The sequence below is a fragment of the Phasianus colchicus genome, chromosome 25, assembly GCF_987193195.1.
Source record: "Phasianus colchicus chromosome 25, bPhaCol1.hap1.1, whole genome shotgun sequence".
In the NCBI taxonomy this organism is placed as follows: Eukaryota; Metazoa; Chordata; class Aves; order Galliformes; family Phasianidae; genus Phasianus; species Phasianus colchicus.
In genome coordinates this window covers 4194182-4200002 of record NC_143460.1, presented here as the reverse complement: position 1 = coordinate 4200002, position 5821 = coordinate 4194182, and the positions used below count along the sequence as shown (strand labels likewise).

General features: G+C 49.8%; 1 long non-coding RNA gene across 1 annotated transcript; it reads right to left on the bottom strand.

The window, feature by feature from the left end:
- Positions 1-77: 77 nt before the first annotated feature.
- On the bottom strand, positions 78-5771 carry LOC149915052 (uncharacterized). Its single transcript, XR_016459933.1, has 5 exons — positions 5182-5771; positions 4987-5098; positions 4307-4546; positions 1757-1874; positions 78-245 (listed from the first exon to the last, which is right to left on the bottom strand). It is a non-coding gene; the product is annotated as an uncharacterized LOC149915052 (long non-coding RNA).
- Between the last annotated feature and the right edge of the window lie 50 nt (positions 5772-5821).

Here is a 5821-nt window from a genome sequence, read left to right as displayed (position 1 = left end):
AAAAGGACCATCGGACTGAGGTGCAGCAGCTGGAGGAGCCCAGGTTGGGTCCTGCTGTGCTCTGCAGCATGGGACGGAGCTGAAACTCTCATTCTGAAGCCTGAGCAACATGGGGAGAAAAGCAGAGCAGTGGGGTGCAGGCTTGGCTGTGACCCCGAGGTCCATCCCAGCATTGGGCACAGATGTTACGTGAGACCCCAACCAGCAGAGCTGGAGCTCTGTGCCTCCAAGAGGTGCGTGCACAGCTGCAGAGCAAACAAATGCGCTTGGTTAGACCGACTGCATGCTGGATGAACTCTGACAAGTGAGCAGAGCAAAGCAAAGCAAAGCCCCACTGCCACATGCAGGGGCTGAGGCTCTGCACCAGCCTGTCCCCGACACAAACAGCCTCAGCAGATGCTTCCAGATGTGTCCAGCAACAACAGTGGCTGTGAACACTTGACTTAACTTCACAGGATGATGATTTCTAGCACAGTGAAAACAGCATTTAAATGCTGCAGTGCCACTGGGTGCTAAATAGCTGCCACCTGCAGCATTCCCTGGGAAGGTTTGTACATTCTCCATGTATTTATGGGTTGAAGTAGATCACAGGCACAGTTTATAGCAGTGAAAAACTTCATGGTTGGATTTCAAATGTTCTGGCTGGCACTGCTCTGCATTGCAAACGGCCTGAATATATTCTGCTATGTAAAATTCATGGGACAGTATTTCCTAAAGCCCTTAAGTGACAAGTAGGTCCCCTTGATAGCTAAATGTTCGCTATTTGAATTCAAGTTATGCCTCATTTTTGAAAAGATAAATCATGAAGACACACACAGCTTCATCAGGATGCATTTAACCAAAACGCTGCTTTGTTTTTGCAACGTTTTAAGGACTACACATAGAAGCAAAGAAGCGTGACCTAGAGATGGCCATAGCCAGAACCCCAGATGCGACACAGGTTCCAGACCCCAGCAATCACTCTGGTTTCCCCTCCTGGGAAGTGAAACAAGTGGTGCCTTTGCATGTTCCAGGCAGTCTGCAACATCTGTGCACTCACGCCGCTGCCATGAAGGGCCTTGGGGTTGATTCAGAGCAGCACAGCTTTCAGCAAAGCTGGGAGCCCAATGCCCCCAGCCCTGTGCCATCACCCAGCACTGCTCACGTGGCACCAGTGCTCCCCAAAGCACTATCACAAAGAAGCCCTGAAAAGTGCACGCAGTCAATAATGTGCCCACCAGGCACTGGGGTGACCTGGGGCAAAGATAGGGGCACACTGTAAGGCATTGCAGCACACACAGGGATGCAGGCTGGATGTAGGGCAGGGTGAGTAGTGAGGGTTCCCCACCTGCAGCACCCACAGACCTTCCCTAGGGCAGCCCATTTTCCCCTTGCATTTCTCAGGGGGCTTTGTGACACACACACAGTGATGTGCACACACACCTATTCCTTTAGCAAGGTGCACTCGAGGCAGTGGTGGTACCCAATTAAATTCTATCCAGGCTGTAAAATAAACCCACATGTAAAGCCCAAGCAAAGCCCTCAGCAGGAGGGAAAGATGTGGGAGAAACCTCCTGTGAGGGCACTCAGAGCTTCTGAAGTGCAGCACAGGGCCTAAAGGGTGTTGTGAGCTGGGGGAGAACACAGAAGATTTCAGCATCTTAACACGAGGTCACTGGATTTGCACGGTTGCATTAAGCTGCAAATCAATTTCCTGTCTCATTAACAATCCCTCACGTGTAATTGCTGTGAGCATTTACTTTAGGAATTGACTTACAGGGACGAGTTAAGCGCCTGGGTTTTGTTCTTGTGCTGTAATGGCTCAGTGAGGGAAGTCATCCAATTTCACAGGGTCCTTCTTACTCCTTAGCAGTGCCACCAATGCCACGAGGATGCTGGAAGGGATAAGCAATGAGGGCGAAATGCTTTGGGACTCCCAGATGAACAGCTCTGATATATTCACATCTAACATGCAATAAATAGCCTACCTGGTCATACTGAAGTTACAGATGGAACGTTGCATTTCTGATTTTAGGAGGTCTGGACCAAACTCAGCACTCAGCCAAGTGGGTTTGGATGAGGAATGGCTCAGTTGCAGCAGGAATGATTCAACACTGATCCCAAATGGGAGACGTTCCCATCCTTCACCCCAAGAAGGAGCTGAGTAACGAATCCCATTCATAACGGGATAAGGAATGGGATGGCATCCCATCCATAAAGCCTGGAGCCCTGAATCCTGCCTGCTCCAAACCTACAGAGCTCTTCCCCACCACCCCAACCATCAGCTGGGAATATTTTCACCCAGCCTCACTGTACCCAGGCAGTTTCCTCCTCAATAACTTACTTGTGGACTATTTTTTTAAGGAAAAACAAATGGGGAGCACTGTAAGCATACTGTATTTACTGTAATTATGGTTATTTATTGGCTACAGTAGCACGCAGTTCTTAAATAAAGATCTTTAGAGACATCAGACAACTGCTGGAGCCTGGAATGCTTCTGGAAGGGCAACGAGCACTGGGAGCACTCAGGATCCCCCCAGCCCTGCACTGCCAATGGCACCCACAGACAGAACACCCCAGCAGAACTCAGCAGAAGTTAATTAGGACACAGTAAACTCTGATTCTATCCCACAGACAGCGATATCTGATGGGAAGCTGAGAGGCTGCCCTCAGGGCAAGCAATTGCAGGTACTGGGGGTCTGCTTAGATCTGTTAATTTACTGTGCTTTTCCTGGCTGGTGTTCTGATGATAAGCAAGTAATGCTAGAAAACTCAAGTCAGAAATTTCACGTGGCTCATTAGCAAAAAGGGTAATTGATTTTTAGGATAGCTTGCCAAAAAACCTTCATCATCCATCGCAGCATTTAAACCCTGACTGGAGTTCTTCCAGGAAGGATATCCCTGAGACCAGCCACGAGCCAGCAGGCTCGTGAAGGTTCACTTCCATTACAGAAAATAATTTCCACCGTGGCAGGAAGCACGGCATGAAATCACCTGCTCTGCGCTCTGTTGGATTAATCCATCTCCCTCCTTCCTTCTGGCCTTAAATAAAACCTGCTCGCATTCCCTCCACCTGCAGGATGGACTCCAAAGGATGGAGCAGCGGTGTGTGGCACAGCTCTGTGGTTGTGTTGGAATCAGAGTGGGCAGTGAGATGGGAGCTGAGCAGCAGTGGGCATAGGAAACATCACCCGGACCTTCCTGCTGCACTCACTCACATTCAGTGTGCTTAAGCACTTCTGTTCCCACCAAGCTAAACCCTATAACAGCTCACAAAAAGAACGTGCTTTGGAATGGAAGCAAAAGGGTCACCTTTGTGAAAGTGCTGGGAAAATCCCAACTGCTTTGAAGCTGACCTGTAAGCTTCCAGCTCCAATGAGTTTGGATGGTGCAGTGTGTGGGGAGGGGAGGGATGAAGGGGGAGGCATGGAGCTCCTTTTCTGAGGAGTTCCCACTGCCCGTGGGTGAAGAGATGAGTTCATCTGGCTGCCATACAACACACTGAGCCCTTAGTGTGGCTTAGGGGCAGGATGAGGTCCCAGAGCCCAGCTCAGCTGTGTTCAGCCCATGTCAAGCTGTGTCTCCTCTGCCCCACACTGTGCGGGGCCGCAGGTGAGCCCCCTCCTCCCCACAGCCCCTTAATGAGCTCAGGGACTGCAGCAGCAGAGGGGCTTTGTAAGGTGGGGGGAAGCATAATTAAAGCACGCAGCAGGCAGCACAGAGATGGATCACCCCCAGTGCACTTCTGCTTTCTCAAGTGCCATCATTAATGGCACACAGACACCAAGGGGAAATTGCTGGTCGTGGTGAATCCCATTCAAACCTTGGATTCAGAGCTAAGCACAAAAAAACCCCCCGATTCACGTGTACACCTGACTCAACATCTTCTAATGCAGAGTTAACCAACACGCCCCTGCTTAGGATTAGTGTTGCAACAGTGGATTTGTTTTTCTCTATTTCACCTGAGATAATACACGAACCCAAAAACCCATCAGTGTTCAGCGTGCTTCAGCAAAAGACACCGCTTTGTTCACACGCTCCAAAGCTCTACGTTGCTATCACCAGAGACAGGCAACAAGTGAACAAACGTCTGCAGGGTGTCACTGCCAAAACGCTGGGAGAAATGGCAGGGGAGGGAATAAGTGGGATATCTACAGCTCCCAGTGCACTTGTGCTGGGAGGAAGGGAGCAAAAGGAAAGGGGAGGGCAAAGTGAATTTCTTCAAAGCATCCTTCCGTGTGTGGGAAGGAGGGGGATGCGTTATGCAGGTGGTTACTGTGCATTCACATGCATTTCTTAGCCACAAGCAATGCATGTCACACCTTACCTCCTAAAAGCCTCTCCTGGAGGTATGCAGGCATCTGAGCTGAGCCCCACTGCTGAGCAGTGCATTGTTGCTGCATTTGCAAGCCCAGTTGTTGCTCCCACCGAACCACATCCACTATTATGTTGTAAAACACTCTGCAATACCGGGCTAGGAAAGCTGTTCTACAAAACCAATGGTTATTGAAGAAAATTGCCACGTTTCCAGGCGCTCCCTCCATCCTGCTTGAGGTTTAAGGGATGCCTGCAGCAAACAAGATAGTAACAAATGAGCCAAAGGGGGGAGAGCAGCAGCGAGGAAAGGCAGAATGCTGGGAAAGGGGGAACAAGAAGGCAACAGCCTGTGAGCTGCACTGCTCAATGCACCCCAGCAGACCGTGGGACCGAGCAAAAGAATTAACTCAGATCAGCGTGCAGAGGATGGCAGAGCCAGGCTGGGTGTAAAAGAAGCATATGGGGGTTGTTTTCCTCTTAGCTACCATTCAGATTCCAGCAGTTAAGGCAATCTAGTTATTCAATTTAGATAAGCTTCAGTAGCTAACAGCAATTTAAACAGCTGCCTGTGCCTCACCATTCTGTTATTGCCTCCTTCTTTCCAAGTGCTAATGCCATTAGCAAATTGACTTCCTCCCTCACACAATCTGTTTGGCTTTAGCATGTGCAATTCTAATTGCTTCCTAATACCTGGGCCCAGCAGCAGGCTGCAGAAGTTTGTGTCACAGAAAGCCTCAGTGTAAGGAGGGGTGTGCAGGCAGCCCCTCTGCAGCCCTTTCCTCTGGGTGAGACGGAGGAACAACTGCTGAAATAGAGGAGAAAAAAACTGAGGCACAAATTTACAGCAAAAAAAAACCACATTTTTTCTATAGTGCAGACAGTTACATGGGGGAGAAGAGGCAGACTCAAAGCACGCAGGGAAAGCATCATTTCAAACAGCAGCAAAAGGCCCCGTCCTGCCCTTCCTGGTGCTGGTGCCACGCTATCCATCACTGCCTTCCATCTTAAAACATTAAAAAAAAAACCCATATTCAGCTTCCCTGCTCCAGGCAACTGCCTCCCCTCGGCGAAAAGAGGGAGAGGATCATCAAAAGATGAAGGACTCCTTTGGCTCCTGCTTTGACCTCCTCATCACCACTGAGGAAACGGATGGTCCTGGACCTTTCATGTCATCTTTCTGCATTTCTAAAACCCGGCTGCCCACGGGAAGCAAGCTCTATATTTGCATTACAAAGTGTGAGGGGACTCCTCCAGATGGGACTGATTCTTTGTGGGTTTTAACCATTAGCTCCCAAGGAAACATCTGCCTGCTCCTGCTATTCAGAGGGTCCTCCAGCCCCAGACAGGACCCAGGAGGTCTCACCCCATGCAGAACGGAGCCTCCTCACTCCTGTGGTGCGTATCTGTAGCATACAGAGCTCAGTTTCTTTACATTCAGAAGCAAAATGAGCTCTGAAAAGTCTGGTGCATGCATATCCCAGGATGTGGGCACTCACCATCAAAAAAGCCACAGACAGGAGAGGTC